Source organism: Pinus tabuliformis, chromosome 9 (assembly GCF_031772625.1).
Source record: "Pinus tabuliformis cultivar Carrire ecotype Pingquan chromosome 9, CPIR1, whole genome shotgun sequence".
Lineage (NCBI taxonomy): Eukaryota > Viridiplantae > Streptophyta > Pinopsida > Pinales > Pinaceae > Pinus > Pinus tabuliformis.
This window is the reverse complement of record NC_142307.1, coordinates 1,042,532,251-1,042,553,412: the sequence shown is the minus strand read 5'-3', so window position 1 is coordinate 1,042,553,412 and position 21,162 is coordinate 1,042,532,251.

Here is a 21,162-nt window from a genome sequence, read left to right as displayed (position 1 = left end):
AGACAGGGGGATACGCTCTCTCCTTTTCTTTTCATCCTCATGATGGAAGGGTTGGGGTGGTCCATTAAGCATGCCAAGGCTACCGACAAAATTCAAGGACTCCAATTATCTGAGAATGGTCAAGTCCTGACCCATCAACAATTTGTAGATGATACCTTGTTACAGGGCATTCCCATAGTCAAGGAAGCGTTGGCTTACAAACGAATTTTGAATGACTTTGTCTTGGCTACAGGTATGGAGGTCAATCTTACCAAATCAAATTTTTTTTCTTTAACACTCACATTGCCAAGCATGTGGTAGTTTTCACTTTGAGTTTTATTTAAATTATATTTTGATAACGATATTATAAGGTGCACTTGTGATAATATTTATGGGAGCATCAATGAACCATTGAGAGGGGAAGTAAGGTGAGTTTTGAAGTGTCTTTTTTTAAATTATTGTCACTCTTTTTTCTTATGTCTTTATGGTGTTTTTTCAAACTCTTAATGGGGAATTGGTCTCCATGTAAGCTCTTTAGGAAGAGAATTCACTTAATCTTTTCAAAAAGTTATTCATTTGTTCATTCATTGATCTAGGTATGCTAGGGAGTTAGGAGAGGATAGGTGTATGAAGTCAAGTGGATGTCTTAAGATGAAGCAAATTCCACAAAAGTGAGATTCTATGATGAGCTATAGAAATGTTGGAGCATAATGTTTGTTTGTTGTACCTTTCATCGATTCGGTGCATTGCTAAAGATATGGGGGGCATTTATTGTTAGTTTACAAAGTTATGGCACAATTGTAAGCCATGTATTAGAGGACAAAGTTTGCTTTATTGCTAACCCTACTAACAATTTTAACAATGGGTGTTGCATTAGGACTCTTCTTGCACAAGAATAGTGAATATATTTCCAAGGGGTTGTTTAGTAAAGGGGAGTGTTTGTATAATGTTGTGTTAGAAGGAAGATGTACCTACAATGTTTAAGAGTGGGTTGAGTACCAACAGTGCATACATGTGAGTGATAATCCCAATTATGATGTAGAAAAGGTTATGATTGTGTTTAAGAACTATAGCTATTAAATTCACCACTAAATAAATAACTAATATGGTTATTATTGTTTACATATTATGAATTATTGTTTTTGGTTATTGCCAGGTTTAGGACCATATGCGTTTGTATTAGGGAAATCCAAGTTTTGGATGATTTCATCACATGATGGGTTATGGACTATGTAGATGATATCTATGTGTATGGTCAAATTTTGTTGTTACGATCATCTCATGTGACAAATGGAATATTTCTATCTCCATTATGTAAACTAAGTTTCAACTATATCAAAGGTGTAAAATTGGCATAGTGGGTATCAAGAAGATACACGAGCCAAGGATAGATTGTAATGACAAATGTGGGTAACAAAGATAATGCTAGAATGAGAAGGAAATTGTAGTTATCTATATGAGGATGATTTAAAAGTATGTGCTAGAAATGACTAATTGTATACATTGGGTAATAATGCTTTTGTAAATCATTCATGTGGTTAAGTATTGATTAGATCAATTTGGGTAATGGTTATACATGGATGTTTTTTCCACTACAAGTGTTGATTTAGTATATGTATGTATTTGTAATAGTCATCCATGGAATAATTAAATTTAAATATACTCATACCTCAGATTGCCCAAATTTGAGAATGAAGGACAAATATTGGTTGAGATAGCTAGAAAACAAAGGGAGGTGTTTTGGGTATGTTACACTTTGGTTCTATGATGTGAGTGGGAGTTGGGCATGAGAGCCAGTCCATTGGCCTCGAGGATTGGTTTATTGAAGATCTTGTGGGAGCCTAAACCCATGAAAGGAAGATCTATATATAAGCAACATTTTATTGGTTAGGGACAAACTCAATCACTAATGCGATACCAATTGTGCTTTTATCTTTGAGGATCCTGAAAGTATAGGATATGGTTAGAGTTATACTTGTTGGAGTTGTGATTGTGGACTTTAGTGCTTAGGGGTGAGTGCTTACTAAAGGTGTTGTTCCAACTTTCCTAGATGCTTGGGGTTAGTGTGCCTTCCAAATGGATGGGATCAATCTACAGTTCAAGATGAGGTTTGGGGGCTAGAGATCCTTAATGTCAAAATTTAGGGAGATGGATAGAGTTATATCACACTTCCACGTAGCTATGAATATGGACTTTCAATGCTTGTTTTAATGACCCATATGCTAGTTACAACAAATGGACCCATGCCATGGTAAGTGGGAGTATTCAATGACCAGGTTGATAACATAATGGTTGTAAACGATATAAATTGGGAAGAGTGTGGAAGACGAAGGAAGAAAATTTCCATGTGACATGATTTTATGCTTGATTATGTGTGTGTTTGTTTCATATTAAAACACTTTTAGGATATATAATTAAGATCATAGAAGTATAAAATCCACTATGTGATTTTAGTATTGTGGGTGCAAGATTTACTCATTGTGCCCACATCCATATAATATGTTACTAGTATAATAATAGGTGTATTTTGAGTGAATGGGGGCTTTCAGGTTTAACATTTTTGAAGTTCATTTTTAGATCATCTAACATTTGTATTAAAGTTATTTTTATTTGCAATTAGTTATTGAAATCCATAATGCACGAAGGCATAATAGAGATGTAAATTATTCTAAATGCTTGGAAATAATTAAAAAAAATCTATTAAAGATATATATGATTACTTTGATGTTGTCGATTATGTTTTATGGTTATCTTTCTTCATGGTCAAAATGACATAATTCCAAGCTCAAGAAATGGAGATGCATTTTTTTAGATTCCATTTAATTGGCCACACAATATGCCAAATGAGTATGAGGAAAGAAACATTGTTGAACAACAAGAATCTCAATCTATTATTGAGTCTTCACAATTAGAGGACATAGAAATATTTATTGATTCTAGAAGATCATGTGCACACCGTGAAGGCATGGAGGACCTTTATAGGGATTTTTTACAGGATATTAAGGAGAGTAGCATGATTTCAGTGTTAATGGCTAGATATCCACATGGTTATCCTCTTTGGGTTACTAAGGTTATATAGGTCATTAAAGAAAATGAAGATGCTACATTAGTTGACGTACATTGGTATGCCAAAAATCTAGAGCTACAAGTAATTGCACTCTAATTCAATGGTGTGTACAAGCCAAAGCTAGTAGTTGAGAAACAAATCAATGGAATGAGGAAAAAGAAAGGGTTGAAATATAAATGATTGCTACATTGACTACCTAAAATAAGAGGATGTTGACATACTTGTTTATGACTTCAATTTGACAAAGAGATGAATATTTTTCTCTAGGACCACAAAGATTATCAAGATGTTGCCACCACAATAAATAGCGGAATCTAGAGGCCTTTTGATATTTGAAAAGTTTGACATATATGTAGATTAATATGGTGCAACGGTTGATAAGAGAGAATATTATGGATAATCTACATCTTCATCTAATCATTCAACTAAATATGGTTGTGCCAATAGGTGCTCTACAACCCAATATGAGGGAGATGTTTTCACGTAATGTTACATATAAAAATAATAAAATAATGCTTACTAATAACAAATTAAAAAACAATAATAACAAAAAAGATCAATCCCTGCCATAAATTTACTTTTTAATATGAAAGAGATATGTAATTTGTTCAATACTTAATATGGAGTTGACAAATGGCATGTAAAAATAATATAATTGATATTACATGAAATTCGTTTTATGTTTAGTCGGCATGTAATAGTTAGAGTAAAAATAGACTAATAACAAAAAAATATTTTACTATTAGCTACAAATAAATATTTTAATGTCTATATTAAATAACACGGTTTTATATCAAATTTATATAAAGCAAAGCAAAATTAATTTAAATTGAAAAATATATGATCTTTTCATTTTTCATCGTAAAGGATATGTGTAATTTATTGTATTCTTAATGTGGAGTTGATCTATGTCATTTAAATAATAATATAATAAATTAATATGAATTATATATAAAGATAGAGAATTCTTATTCCATTAGTAGATACTTTAGGGATATTTGTAATTCATTCATTTTTTAATATGGAGTTGACTAGTAACATTTAAATATTTTTTTTTCTCACAGTGGGAAAACCTATCATAACTCAATTGTCAAACCAACAGCGAAGACAAACATCTCTGGGTGTTATCCAGGAAAGCAGGTTCACTGATCACCGTTATTCAAGGAAAACAACGCCACCTGGAATAACTTGGTTGTTATTCGCAAAAGCAGGCTGACTCGTCACTGTTATTCAAGGAAAACGATGCCACCTGGAATAACCTGTTGGTGGTCTGTAAGGGGGCAGGCTTTCACTCCTACCAAATGCCTCTGGTCTTCGGCCCCTAACTCGCGGAAAACTCATCATCGTTATTCAAGGAAAACCACGGCACCTGGAATAACCTGCTGGTGGTCCATAAGGGGGCAAGCTTTCACTTCTACCAAATGTCTTTGGTCTTGGGCCCTTAACTTGTTTTCTTACGTCTGACAAAGATGCACTCTTAGCCAAGCAAAAGCAGTTTTAGGGCATACTCCAGGCCATATATATATATATATATATATATATATATTATTTATGGTCCACATTCTATACATTAAAATGTTAATACATGCTTTATAAAAAAATAATTATTCATATATAAAGTGTGTCCTATAGATGCATGTTTTCTACTTCCAAAAATAAGTAAAGCATGTATTAACATTTTAATGTATAGAATGTGAATCATAAATAATATATTTCGATATCAACTATATATACTATATAAAACAAAATAAATATATATTTACTAGTTAAAAAGTTTAATAAGGATTTTATATATATTATAAAAATAAAGAGAAAATTATTATTCTTTAATAGCAGTGGTCCATCCGTACAGGGCAGTAATTTCTGAATTCAAGCTTCTCTGATCTATAATGAATTAAGAAAAGCGTTTTGGTAGAAATCACATTAGAGAAATTTTTGGCGGACACTTTTCGAACCAACAAGTGCTCAAATAGAGAGCAATGTAGAGACCATGATTTCAAGTAACGACTATATTTAAATAATCATTTCACTAAGTTTTAAAGGAAATTTATAATTAATTCATTTTTTAATATAGAGTTGAAATGTAGCACACACACGCACACACATAACATTTAAAAAAAAATTTATAACAATTTTTTTTTTTTTAAAGAAACAGTCCTATGCATATATGTTTTCTACTTCTAAATATAATTGAGGCATGCATTAACAAAGTGTAGAATGCCAATCATAAATAAAATATTTCAATTTCAATTATATGTATATATAACAAAAACAATTTTATATAGAAGAGTTCTATGCAGATGTGTTTTCTACTTCCAAATATGATTAGGACACGTATTAACATTTTAATGTGTAGAATGTGAATTGTAAATACAAAAAATTTAATATAGATTTTATGTATAAAGAGATAGAATTCACACACACACACACACACACACACACACACACATATATATATATTGAAATATTTTTTTTTTGAGAGGTTTACAATTCATTCATTTTTTTAATATAGAGTTGACATGTAACATTTTTAATATTAATAACAAAAATTATATATTGAAAGAAAAATCCATCTTAATTTCAACTATACGGAAATATACCTTAACATATTTATCAATATAATTATACTTCAAACATATTAATTATAATGTTGTCCACTTGGGGTAGCTCAATTGGCAATGGTTGTGGAAATGAAGTCTCATCAAATCAGAAGTCATGGGTTCAAATCTTGTGCTATCCCTCCATCGGGATGAGAAGTTGGACATGATGAAGATGTAGTCCTACCAAGCTTACAAAAAAAAACATGTTAATTATAATGTTATTATAAGTAAATTCATATTTTTATAAATTTATATGAATAAAATAATTATATAATTTATATGAATAAATATTTGTATTTAGTGTATCTTTAACATAATTATCATTTGTAATAAAAAAACACTCTTAAGGGGAAGGTTTTGTTCCACACCACTTCTTTATAAAATGGGAGACAAAGGCAAGATGTAGTCCTACCAAGCTTACAAAAAAAACATGTTAATTATAATGTTATTATAAGTAAATTCATATTTTTATAAATTTATATGAATAAAATAACTATATAATTTTACTTATATGAATAAATATTTGTATTTAGTGTATCTTTAACATAATTATCATTTGTAATAAAAAAACACTCTTAAAGGGAAAAGTTTTGTTCCACGCCACTTCTTTATAAAATGGGAGACAATGACAATTTGTTCACTTCTTTATAAAATGGGAGACAAAGGCAATTTGTTCACGGAAAAAGTTTTTAAAAATATTTTTAAAAGGTGTGGAATTAATTTTTAGTAGTTAATTATTGTTGTTTAGTAATGGGCGTAGTCTAACTTATAGACAAAATAACCTTTCACGTGAATTCATCAAAATCCGACAATGATGAAGATGTAGTCCTACCAAGCTTACAAAAAGAAATGTTAATTATAATGTGATTATAAGTAAATTCATATTTTTATAATTTTATATGAATAAAATAATTATATAATTTTACTAATATGAATAAATATTTGTATTTAGTGTATCTTTAACATAATTATCATTTGTAATAAAAAAACACTCTTAAGGGGAAGGTTTTGATCCGCACCACTTCTTTATAAAATGGGAGACAAAGGCAATTTGTTCATGGAAAAAGTTTTTAAAAATATTTTAAAAATGTGTGGAATTAATTTTTATTTGTTAATTATTGTTGTTTAGTAATGGGCATAGTCTAACTTATAGACAAAATAGCCCTTTCACCTGAATTCATCAAAATCTGACAATGATGAAGATGTACTCCTACCAAGATTACAAAAAAAATGTTAATTATAATGTTTTTTTTTTTTTTTTTTACAATAACGGCTAGATTTTATTTAAGATTCGGCAAAACAGCTGCCGAGGGCTTTAACAGGGCTACTTTGTGTTTCCTTGTTACAGATTTTGCTTTCGTTTTGATAGGAGGCGAGGAGAGTACATTTAGCTTCTGATAAGTACACTGATGGGATTACACTGTGTTTGCAGATAATGGCTTGAATATGCACTTGATCTAGTTTCAGAGTGGCATCTTGATTTTCCGTTGCGTTTGCTTGCCGCGTCTTAGCTCTGCTTCCTAGCTTGCAGAGAGGAGACCCATCACACCGGACTTTCATTGCCGAGTCTTCCAATAGCTCATTGCTTGTTTTCTTTTGGTTTGTCTGGTGGATTCTTACTTTGTGCTCAAGTTTGCCAAGTGAGGTGTCAACATTGCCGGCATTGCTTGCCGTTTCATCATAAATTGCAACAGAGGCCTTTCTGCTATCTAAACTAGCCTTGATGTAGGCCTTGTGAACCCTCCCAGCACGTACCCAACTGATTGCAGAATGACGCAACAATGAATTCCAACAGAGAGCAGAGAGCGAAAATGATGGGGTTGCGTTCTGATTTTTTCCTTGTAGATGAGTCCGAGTCTCCTAACAGCTGCCAGCTCATTTTGGTCTGGTCCCGAAGCTCTGGGTATTGGAGAGTAATTTGAAACAGAGGATTGCTCAGAGGAATAGAGGCCCAGTCTTCTCCAGAATTATGGAATGCTGCAGTTCGATTCAATATCATTTACTAACAGTGATCTCCTGCTCCGGAGAGAGCCTAGATTGGCTTCCAAGTCCGCCTGTGAGTTTAACTTCCTCAGAATATGAAAGAAGGAGATTTTGTGAAACTTGGGCAAAACTAGCCTGATTTTTTTGAGTGTGGAGGCTAATTGTACCTGAGAAGGGTTCTTTTGAGAGTTCATAGCCTGGATAATTAGTCTAGAGTCTCTAAAGACTAAGATGGATAGGAAATTCCTCTTGATAGCCAGATTTAGACCCTGCCACAGAGCAAGAGCCTCCGCTCTGTTGTTTGTTTCATGGCCTAGACCCCATGCAAAACGCAGCTCAGTTGAGCCTCCAAGACTCAAGATAACTCCACTGCCACCCGCCGCTCCTAGGTTACCTTTAGAGGCCCCATCAAAGAAAAGGCAGTGATCATCCAGAGCTGATCTCCATTTAATGAATTCCTGTTCTTCCAGATGAATTTCCTAATGAGAAAAGGATTTTGTAGGAGGAATGGGTCTATCCTGATGGTTTGGAACTAGCTCTTTTAGCCATTGATCTTCCTCGCTGTCCAAAATCATACCATTTCTTATGGCGGGTTTGGCTTCTAAGGCCTCACCCAACAGAGCTTTGATTTAGTGATAATTATGACAGGATTACAACTCTCCTCCCCGAAAATTTTGTTGTTCCTCTCCAGCCACAATTTCCAGCATGTGAATTTGGGAATCCACATCCAGCCAGTCTTGAGAAGGCTTTTTTTGGAGAGACAGAACGGGGATAACTTGGCCCAGTTTCTTAGTAGGTCTGGAATATTTCCGGGAAGCTCTATTTTTTCAGGTCCTAACATCAGGACACCCCTCCAAACTTCTTGAGCAAAGGGGCACATTAACAACAGATGATTAGCTGTTTCTTCATCTGAAACACAGAGAGGGCACCTGGAGGGTCCTTCCATTCCACGCCTTCTCAGGTTATCTCTAGTGAGGATACTTTTATGTGCCAATGTCCAGCAAAAGAAGTCAATTTTGGGAAGAGAAGGAAAAGACCAAATAAATTTCCATTGAGTTGGCTCCGGGGGAACGTTTGGGACAACCATCATACTTTTGTAACCTTTTGCTGCTGAGTATGAGCCTAAAAGTGAGCCCCACCCTCTTTTGTCCTTAGAAGAGGCCTTTAAAGGAGATTTTCCTTGGAGCAAATCCAGCAATAAAGTGGCTTCACCATCCAACCATTGAGGGACCTCCCCCAGATTCCAACCATCCCAAATACTTCCTGCATCATCAGTCCAAGTGGAGATGTCCCAAAGGGTTTTCAGATTGCTGGCTTGAAGCCAAACTCTGATATTTACAAGTTCTTCCATCTGATTCAAGGGTTCATCTTCGAGGATCGAATCTTCCCAAAGTCTTATTTTTTCCCCAATACCTGGGATCTAGTATAGCTTGTGACTAAAATGCTCCATAGTTGTGAGACAGAGTTTGAATACCGGTGATCCTTTGGTTATTCTTGGAGGTTGGTCCAAACACCTCAAGCACTGCCCATGAAATATTTTTTCCACAGAACTCTCTTGCTCTAACTAGGATTCCCAGAAGCAATGTTCCAAAGGAGCTTGGAGCCCAGAGCAAGATTTTGGGCTACCAGATCACACATTTGGAGAACTCCTTCTAGGAATGTCTTCTTAAGAGTGTCCCAGTTTACTAAATGGAGCCTTCTTTCATTATCCCCCCCCCCAGAAATCTTCTCAAAAGACCATCCACTTTACTAATAAAGGTTTTAGGGGCAAGTAGAATGGAATTACGATATAATGGTAGATTTATGAGAATAGATTTCATTAGGATTACCTTCCAAGCATTATTCAACCATGAGGCTCCCCAAGCTTGTATTATGAGTTTTAGCTTGTCTAGCAGGGGCATCCAGTGAGCTACTTTAGGATTTGATACGAAGATTGGGATCCCAAGATACTTAAATGACTCCCAAGTCAGGATTCCTTCCATTTCTAACAGCGTTGTTGTGTTTGTCAATTCCTTGGTCGAGCAATTCCAGCCATAGATCGTGCTTTTTGGATAGTTGATCTTGCTACCTGAAACCTCCCTATAAATGTCTAGCTCCTTCTTGAAGGACCTGGCAGAATTTATGCTAGCTCCTCCAAGCAATAATGTATCATCAACAAACTGGGAGGCTTGGAAGAATTCCATTGATTGACCATTAACCAATGGCGCTATCCAAGGGGAGGCTATGTAGGTTTTCCCCCAATTTATGAGAGCTTTTGAGAAGCCAAATTTCTCCATCACAGAAAATAGGAATTCATGTCTCACGCTATCAAAGGCATTTGCCAAATCTAGCTTAATCACCATACATTTCTATTTTCAATGACAACTTGAGTGAATTGCTAATTGCACCAGCACAATATTGTCAAGAATCTTTCTTCCTTTGATGAATCCTCCTTGGTTTTCAGGGATGATCACTGACATAATTTTCTTAAGACGATTGGCTATTATTTTGGTAACTAGCTTATAACTTGTATTACATAAAGATATGGGCCGGAATCAAGATCATGAGACCTTAAATGACTTATCATTGAATGATTTGATATGATTGGGATAGATTTGATTATGTACACATGTTTTTTCTTTAAATGTCATGATCTGGGTTTGTCTGAAGTCCGGAATTGCAGCAAAGTTATGAGCCAATATTTTCAGATCTGTACGCTGGTTCGTCTTGGTAAAAGCGCATGTACACGCGGGTTCTACTCTTCCAAGTAGCGTATACAAAAGAAAATGCTTTTTCTTCAGATCTGATTGATCTATCTGATCGGTTTTGTTGTTTTACTATTGTCTGCCAATGAAGTCTTCTTAGATCTGAATGTAAAACTTAATGCATAAGGAGTTTGTAGTTGATTGATTGATTGTGTAAGTGAGAAGGCTGATCTCTGCTGCTCCCTGTGTAAAGCTCTGTAAATAGACAGTATATGGTAAGTATATTACTGGTTGGTATAGACTTGATTCAGAAGTTTTATGTTTCAGTAGTTTTGAAGGTATACACAAGTTTGATTACCAGAAGTAGCATATACACGTAGGTTGGGTTCAATAAAGTAGCTTGTACATTCTGATGCATGATTTTTGAGATTACAACTGGTTTTGAATGATGATGCACATTTATGGGTTCAACATCTTGTTCTGGTGACAATGATCTGATTGTTCGGATTAACTGAATGTTGGTTGATGTAGATTAAGTTTCAAAGTTGTTGGGTGTGGAGCCTGATTATCTTCTGTATTCAAAGGTTTCAGCTGGATGTATACCCCAGGAAGATTGTACACCCCTCCATGTTGGGGGGGGGGGGGGGGAACTTGTCCCCCCCCGGGGGTTCAGGGGGGCCTATCCTCCCTAGTTGGGGGGTCCGAGGGCTAGCAGTCCCCCGGTGGGGGTTCAGGGGCAGCGCTCCCGAAGCTAAAAATAGATGTAAAATTGCCTTGTAAAAGTCTAGTAATTTCTAGTCAATCTAGGCCATTCATTAGGAGGATGATCTGACGATAGAAGTTATGTTTAATTTAGGGTTTTTTGCCCTAGAAGGCAACCCCTCACTATATATGAGGGAATTGTATTGCGTATATGGAGATCTGTATTCTGAGTGAGGAAGAGAGAGTAGATTGACAGCAAAGAGGGAGTTATAGCGGATCTGTTGTAGGTTGCATCTCTTCAGTTTGCTGAATAATATAAAAGGAAAGACTAGTTGTTTCTTCGTGGATGTAGCCCAAACTGGGTGAACCACATATATCTGTGTCTCCCTTGTTTTATGCGTTTTCTTTGTTTATATTTCTGCAATATTTTATGTGTTCCATTGCTCCGTAATATATAATTTTCTAACAATTGGTATCAGAGCCGAAGGTCTATTTGGCTGATAAACTTGCTAGAGAGAAGGGTTCCCAGATCGAGTGGGAGTAATGGCGAATGATGGTAGGTTTAGGGTTGAAAAATTCAACGGCCAAAACTACCATCTGTGGAAGATGCAGATGGAAGATTATCTGTACCTACCATTGAGCGGAAAGACAAAGAAGCCGACGAGTATGACAGACATAGAATGGAATATCCTTGACAGAAAGGCACTTGGAACAATACAGTTGTGCCTAGCGGTGTCAGTAGCATTTAATATTTCAAAGAAAATGACAACAGAGGGTTTAATGTCGACATTGGCCAAACTATATGAAAAACCCTTAGCCTCAAATAAAGTATTTCTTATGAAGCGTTTATTTAATATGAAGATGTCAGAAGGTGGATATATTGTAGACCATTTAAATGATTTTAATATAGTTACAAGTCAGTTAAGTTCTGTAGGGGTAACTTTTGATGATGAAGGTAGGGCTCTGTTATTTCTGTGCTCAATGCTAGAAAGTTGGAATGGTTTAGTTATGGCCATTAGTAACTCTGTCTCTAGAACTAGTACTTTAAAGTTTGATGATATTGTTGGTGCAATCCTTAGCGAGGAAATGCGACAGAAAAGCTCAGGTGAGACATCAGGTAATGCTTTGACTACAGAGATTAGGGGAAGAAAAATGGAAAGAGGAAAGAGCCCATGATATCACAGTAAGTCAAGAAAAGGTAGATCCAAGTCTAGATCGGGGATAGTGTGCTGGAAATGTTGGAAGAAAGGACACCTGAAGAAAGACTGCAAGTCTCGAAAGGGAAAAGAAGGAGACGCGCAACAAGAAACTAATCATGAAGCGAATGTAACAAGTGATGTGTTCCAAGATGCTTTGATTCTTTCACTAGAAAATATTATTGATGCCTGGGTGATAGATTCAGGGGCCTCATTCCATGCACACCTAATAAGAAACATTTTCATGATTATGTTCAAGGAGATTTTGGACAGGTTGGAATGGGTGATGATAAACCCTGTAAAATCGTTGGAATGGGTACAGTTTTCATAAAACAACAAAATGGAAATCAATGGCTATTGAAGGAGGTAAGGCATGTTCCAGATCTGAAGAAAAATCTGATTTAAAGAGGGCAGTTGGGAGGTGAAGGTTGCGTAACTACTTTCACAGATAAAACCTGGAAGGTCACTAAAGGATCTCTGGTAATAGCGAAAGGAGGAATGGTTGGTACATTGTATTTATGCAATGGTATTTTTAATTCTGTTAATGCTTTAACCTCTACGAGAGAAGATACGACATTGTGGCATAATAGGCTCGGGCATATGAGTGAGAAGGGGATGCAGATTCTTCACTCAAGAAATTTGTTGTTAGGTTTGAGGCATGTTGATTTAAAATTCTGTGAGAATTGTGTTTATGGAAAACACAAGAGAGTTAGATTCCTTAGAGTTGGGAAAGAAAAGAAGAGCAAAACATTAGAGCTTGTGCATACAGATGTATGGGGACCTGCTCTAGTATCATCTCTTTGTGGCTTTCGTTATTATGTTACTTTTATTAATGATGCAACCAGAAAAACCTGGATTTATTGTATTCGAAATAAATCTGATGTATTTGATACTTTCAAGAAATGGAAAGCTTTGGTTGAAAATGAGACAGGAAAAAGGTTGAAGTGTCTCAGATCAGATAATGGAGGTGAATATTGCAGCAAAGAGTTTGATAGGCACTGTTCAGAGAATGGAATTCGTAGAGAGAAGACAGTTCCAGGAACACCACAAGAAAATGGCGTGTCAAAAAGGATGAAAATGACAATCATGGAGCGTGCAAGGTGCATGAGATTGCATGCAGGATTGCCTTTACAATTTTGGGCAGATGCTGTAGATACTGTTGTCTATCTAATAAATAGAGGGCCTTCAAGTTCCTTGGATGGTGATATTCCAAAGGAGGCATGGACAGGTAAAAAGGTAAACTACTCTTTTTAAAAGACTTTTGCTTGTGAAGCCTTTGTCCACATTAATAAAGAAAATAGAACAAAGCTTGAGGTAAAATCAAAGAAATATACCTTTATTGGATATGGTGTTAATGATTTTGGTTATCTCTTTTATGATTATGAAAAACACAAAATCATTAGGAGCAGAGATGTCATATTCAATGAAAAGGTCTTGTATAAGAACCAGTTGCAGGAAAAGAAACATGAAAAAGAAAACAGAGAATACTTAGTGTTTGACGAGATCACAGAAAAAAGTAATGGTGCTTGAAAATCATAATGATCAACATCCAGAACAACAACCACAATAGCAACAAGCACTTCAAACACCTGAAAGTGGTGTTAGAAGATCTACTAGGATGAGTAGATCCTCTGAACGATACTCTCCTTCATTATATTATGTATTGTTGACTGATTTTAGGTGAACTAGAATGTTATGAAGAAGCAGTGCAGGTAGAAACCAGGAAGACGTGGGAGAAAGCCATGAAAGAAGAGATGGACTCCTTAGCACATAACCAGACTTGGGACTTAGTCAGGTTGCCTGCAGGTAAAACAACATTACATAATAAATGGGTTTACAAGTTGAAGGAAGAAGATGGAGGTAGAAAAAAGTATAAAGCTAGACTTGTGGTGAAAGGGTTTGCACAAAAAAAGGGTATAGACTTCGATGAGATATTTTCTCATGTTGTGAAAATGACTTCAATCAGAGCTATTCTAAATCTAGTAGCAACTGAAGATTTGCATCTTCAGCAGTTAGATGTAAAGACAACCTTTCTCCTGTTGTAATGTATCTTTAGATCATACGGGGGAATGTTAGATGCTCCAAAAATAAAATATTATCATAGGTTGTAAAGTTGGAATAAAATAATTATTAATGTAAGATATTACATTAATAAAGATATTAAATTAATAATTATTATTCTAGGATATTTAATTATTTAATGAAGACATTTAAAATTAGTATATTGTTGTAACAAGATATGACTCTCCAAATGTGTCGTATCTTAGGCTCTATTTTAGGATATTTGTTAGCTAGTTGTTTTGAATAACATTTATTGTAAATCGACACTTATTATTTAATAAGTGATCTATAGTTAGGACATTGAGCTTATAAATAGCTCATTGCAAGAATGTTTGGTTGTTCGTGTGTAAACTCTTGCAAAATAAAATATGTAATTGTTTTTCTGATTAATAAAATTATGTGTCTGAGGAAACTTCTGCCATTATTGTGGTATGAGAGCTCTAGTAATGCTGGAGTGGATGTGAGGAGGAGATTCTAGCTCTACAAGTTTTTGGAGAACTCCATTGAATTGATCAGCGAATGATTGGTATGAAAATTGTCAAGTTTTTGTTCAAAAGAAAATAAATTTTATTATTTTATTGATTTTAGATTTTTAAATTTGAAAATCAAAATTTTGTATTATTATCAAAATTGTTGTGTCTTGAATTTGTATTATTTTCTCCGCTTCAATTTCTGCCAAACTTCTGCTATTATTGTGGAGCTATAGCAATATTTAATATTTGAGGGGTCGCAACAGTGCCTGGCTATTCTGGACAACAAAACCATTGTACTCCTCACCTGCCCCATATTCTCATTCATCATTACTGCCATTTCATCCAAAATGTCTCCCATTTCATCATCATTGTCTTCATAAACTCTTGCATCGTATAGGAATCTCTTGTTCTCATCCGACAAAACTAAACAAGCCTCCTGGATTGCTTTAAACTACTTCTTAGACTCCTCTGCTACCTTTGTGTTCCTTGAGGCAGACCACCTGTCTTAGTGTCATCTCATTGCGAGCTTCTTGTAAGCAGCCCTAAGTTCTGAAGAAGTACAGTCAGATTTAACCTCCATTACTGAGTAAAAGTCTTTAATTTCTCCATCAACCCCGAACATTATGTCTGGTTCAATTCGCAGAGAAATACAAAACTGCATAAACCACAGAAAAGCATGAATCTTCTCACAACTCGGCATAAACTGTAGAAAATAGAAATACAATTCACAGAGAAGCGTTAATCGTCTCATAACTCGACATAAACTGTAGAAAATAGAAAAGAACAAAGGCAAAAATATTAGAGAAGACTACCATCAGAGAGTGGGTACCGAGAGAGACAAGAAGAAGCAAAGAAAAGACAGCGCTGGTGATGTAATGCATACACACGCACATGTGTCATTCAAAATGAGAGGGCCAGTCCATCAAGAAAGTGCAGGGCTAAATGTATGGAAGCTGAATGTGGACGTTGATGATAGCAAATTTGGGTAATAAATGAGAGTGGGCAGCTGAAGGGTATTCCCTGATAAATCACCAAAGAAGAAGATAATGATTTCAGAATTGTGCACTAAAGCCTTCTCGAAGCTCAGAGAAACCACTGTCTACTCCAGCCAGAAGACAGTGTTAACAGTGTAAAGAAAAATTTGATCGCTCCTCCAAAGGAATGACTCCTCGAAAATGTCTTTCTTCTTGCTTTCTTGTGTAATCAAATTTGTAAATTTTGTGGAGAAATAAGGAATATTGTATTTTGGAGAGATATGGTGATTTTTTTTAATTTTGGGAATTTATTGTTTGTGGAGTAATAAGGTCATTTGTAAATTTTTGAAGTAATAAGGGGATTTTAATTGTAATTTTTGGAGGGATAAGTGTAACTCAAAGTAATTTTACTTTGAGTGGGGGTAACTTTTTTTTACCAAGTTTTGCAAGAGCATCGTTGTAAAAATAAAATTTTGAAAGTTACCTTGTAATTTTTTTGAGAAATTGACTAGAGCCAAGTGCAAAGCTCATTCATTTTTCTCCTGCTTCAATGACTATACGAGGGTCAAGGCCAAGCCCCGATAGATTGTTTTTTATTGCATTGTGTGTTGCCCATCTTGATATTTTTTTTTTCTGAGTCTGATTTTTGGTGCGAAGCTTCAACACTACAATGTCAAAGTTGATTAATTTGTTTTCTGATTCCGACAAACTTGAAGGTACAAAATCCTATAAAACATGGCAACGCCTCATCGAAAGCACTCTCATTTATAATGAATTATGGCAGGGTATATGTGATGGTGATATTAAGCCGAATAAACCCACAGATGTAGCTGCACTAGCAAAATGGGAAGTTAAGAATGCCAAAGCATTAGCTCTCATTAAATCTTCTGCCAATGATGAAATGTATGTCCATATAGAAAATGCTACAGATGCATGGTCTGCTTTGAAAAATTTTAAAGACCTTTTTGATACTCAGCCTGAATCAAAGAAAGTTGATCTACAATTAAAATTATTGCAACAACAATTGACTGCAGGTGGTGATGTTCTTGAATATCTCTCAAGACATAAGAATATTAGGTAGGAAATCATTAATGTTGGTTTTCCAACAATAGATGATAGTTTTATGGACATAATTATAATTGCTGGACTTCCTTCTTCCTACACGCATTTTTTGGAGACTCTACAATTAACTGGGAAATTAGAGAAACTAAAGTTTGATGAGTTCTGCGAAATGTTGACCCAACATGATAAAACCTTTGGGAAGAAGAAGAAAGTTGGTGAAGATGTTTTTTTCATAGAGGCCAGCACTAGTAAATCATCGATTGACAGTTCTCGCGGTAGAGGCAGAGGGAATTTCAATCAGAATCAAGTAGCACATAATGTACAAAGTCGAGGTCGAAGCCAAAGCAGAGGAAACAACTTTAATAGAGGTAAAAATTCAGGAAGGAATAGTTTTCAAGGTAGAGCAAACAACCAAGGAAGAGGCTATTTTCAAGGACAAGGAAAAAATAATCAAGGTAGAGGACAACCTCAAAATAGAAGTCAAAGCAGAGGCAGAGGACAATCTTCAGGAAGAGGAAGAGAATTAAGTCAAATTGTGTGTCGAAGACGTAACAAAGTTGGACATTATGTTGAAGATTGTCGAACTTATTTTAATAGAATTCCCAAGTTTCATCAGCACTCAACACAATTTGCAAATGATCAAGATGATGATAACTTAGGAATATGTTTTTACTTCCTCGCCGACATTATGACTTTCATCCCGTCTTAGAAGTGACTATGAAGGTGCGTTGATCTTGGATTCAGGGGCAACTCAGCACATGACTTGTTGACGTGATTTTTTTTGGAATTTTCAAGATTTCCAACTTAGTTCCATTTTTCTTGCAGATGATACAAAACATACTACTTATGGAAAAGGATCAGTTAAAGTTTTTCTCCCTGGCATTGGAGAAAAAATGATTTCAAATGTATGGTATGTACCAACCTAAGAAAAAAATTGCTATCTTCCGTCACGATTAGACAAGCAGGACATCAGGTCATTATGGAAGATGGCTTAGTTAAGATTAATTCAGTCAAACAGAGCTTGAAAACAATGATGACAGGTTATGAAGATGGAAAACTGTTACGGATGAAAGGGACAATTATTCCAAGGCATTATGATTTTGCAGGGGCAGTCACTACATGAATTTCACCTATTAGATTATGGCATGTAAGATATGGACATTTAAATTTTGATAGTCTTTCTCAATTGCAGAAAAAAGCAATGGTTAAAGGACTTCCCACTTTCAAAAAGGAAAATGCAAAATGTGAAGCTTGCATTTATGGCAAACAAAGTCGAGAAAGTTTTCCAACAAGTTCATGGCGTGCAAACAGGCGGCTAAAACTAGTTCATAGTGATGTTTGTGGACCATTACAAACTTCATTTGGTGGTTGCAAATATTTCTTACTATTCATTGACGATTTCAGTAGAATGACTTGGGTTTACTTCTTGAAGAACAAGTCAGAAGCATTTGAGAAGTTTAAAATTTTTCGCCAACTTGTTGAAAATGAAGTCAAAGAAAAGATAGGTACTCTCAGGATAGGTAATGGGGGAGAATTCAATTCAAATGAATTCAAAACTTATTGCAGTGAAAATGGCATAAGACAACATCTTACAAATGTTTACACTCCACAAAAAAATGGAGTAGTCAAAAGAATGAATCGCACTTTGTTAGGAATGGCACAATCCATGTTAACTTTCAAGAGGTTAATTCGAACATATTGGGCAGAAGCAATACATACAACTGTTTACTTAAGAAACAGGTCTCCAACTACTTCTTTAGACGGAATCACACCTTATGAAGCTTGGTTTGGTTTCAAACCTTGAGTTAAACATCTTCGAGTTTTTGGATCAGTATGTTATGCCTTAGTTCCGAAAGAAAAATGAACTAAGCTTGACTCAAGAAGTTTGAAATGCACAATGATTGGCTATTCTGATGAGAAGAAAGGGTATTGTATTTTGACCAATGGAAAATTAATTGTGGGCAAGGATGTCATTTTTGATGAAACAAAGAGTAAGAGTGCTAAAGAAATCGAAACACTTCTTCAAAAGTTAGAAACTAAAGGCAGTCAAAGAAAAGGAAATACACAAATTCAACCAAATTCATCAAATTGGTATGAATTGATTTTCCTTCATCTGAAGATGATTCATCAAGTCCATCTACTTCAACAACACCACCTGGATCTTCTAGAAATTCATCTGCATATCCAAGAGCAACAGTTCTTCTAACAATGATTTTCCACCACCAAAACGAACATCAGTTTATATTAATCCAATTTACAATGATGGATACTTTTCAGAATCTCAAACAACTGAGCATCAACTACTAAAATGGGCAGTTCAACTTTTGAAAGATGTAAAGCCCGATGAGAAGAATAAAATAGGCACCAGAAGGTCACATAGAAGTGAAGGCAATTTTGCCTTGATAGCAAATGATTTTACTGAACCTTCCACATACAAAGTAGCAGTAAAACATAAAGAATGGCAACAGGCTATGGTTGAGGAATATTAAGCAGTAATTGATAACAACACTTGAAAACTTGTTGATTGTCCACAAAATGTTAAACCCACAAGATGAAAATGGGTTTAGAGAATTAAGTATAATCAAAAGGGAGAACTTGAAAGTATAAAGCACGACTTGCCGCAAAAGGATTTGCGCAGTAGGAAGGCATTTATTATGAGGAAATTTTTGCTCCTACACCTAAATGGAACACCATTCGATTAACACTTGCAATTGCCGCTCAGAAAGGATGGAAAATTAATCAAATGGATGTGAAAGTGATTTTCTCAACGGGGATTTACAGGAAGAAGTGTATATGACACAAGCACCAGGTTTTGAAATTGAAGGGCAAGAACATAAAGTCTGCAAATTGATCAAGGCTTTATATGGACTAAAACAAGCTCCCCGAGCTTGGTATGCAAAGATGGATGAATACCTTAAGAAAGTTGGTTTTCAATGAAGTGAATCTGATGATACTTTGTATGTGTGACAATAGGGAAAGAATATGGTAATTCTTGTTATGTATGATGATTTGATCATTATTGGCAACCATGATGATCATATTACACAGGTGAAAAAGGAGTTACATGCAGGTTTTAAGATGACAAATTTGGGATTACTTCACTACTATCTTGGAGTTGATGTCTTCCAACGTCCACATCATATTTTCATTTCTCAGAGTAAGTATGTAGCAGAGGTTCTTCAACGATTTGGCATGCAGGATTGCAAGCCCGTTCTCACCCCCATGGAGCAAAACTTGAAACTTTCAAAATTTGAAGGGGGGGAAAGGTGGATAGTACAGATTACTGACAGTTGATTGACAACTTGATTTATTTGAAAAATACTCGCCTTGATCTATCTTATGCAGTTAGTATTCTTTCACGTTCTATGCAAGAACCATTAGACAACCACTAGAATGCAACCAAAAGAGTTCTTCGATATATCCAAGGAACAAAATATTTTGGTATTCTTTACACAAAGACTAAAAAATTTATACTTGGTGGATATTGTGATGTTGACTTTGCTGGAAGTATTGATGATCGAGCATCAACATTAGGTTATTTAATGAACACAGGGTCAGCATAAGTATCTTGGAGTTGTAAGAAACAAGCTACAGTGGCCACTTCTTCAGCAGAAGCAAAGTACATTTCAACATGTGAAGCAGCATGTGAAATTGTTTGGTTGCGCAAAAATTTGCAGGACTTGGGCATTTCTCAGGCAAAAGCTACATCATTATTCATTGACAGCCAGTCAGCCATCAAACTTGCCAAGAACCCAGTTTTTCATTCAAAGACAAAGCATATGGACACCATGTATCATCATATCAGATCTCTCATTGCCAAAGATGTCCTCAAGCCAGTTTATTGTCCTTCCAAAGATCAGATCTCCAACATTTTCATGAAACCGCTTGACAGAATAAAATTTACTAAGTTCAGGTATGAACTTGGTATCTATTGTAATGTATCTTTGGATCATAGGGGGGAATGTTATATGATCCAAAAATAAAATACTATCATAGGTTATAAACTCGGAATAAAATAATCATTAATTTAAGATATTAAATTAATAATTATTATTCTAGAATATTTAATTATTTAATGGAGACATTTAGAATTAGTATATTGTTGTAACAAGATATGAATCTCCAAATGTGTCGTATCTTAGGCTCTATTTTAGGAGATTTGTTAGCTAGTTGTTTTGAATAACATTTATTGTAAATGGACACTTTTTATTTAATAAGTGATCCATAATTAGAGGTAGTTAGGACATTGAGCTTATAAATAGCTCATTGCAAGAGTGTTTGGTTGTTCGGGTGTAAACTCTTGCAAAATCAAATATGTAATTGTTTTTTCTGATTAATAAAAATTATGTGTCTGAGGACACTTCTGCCATTATCTCCATGG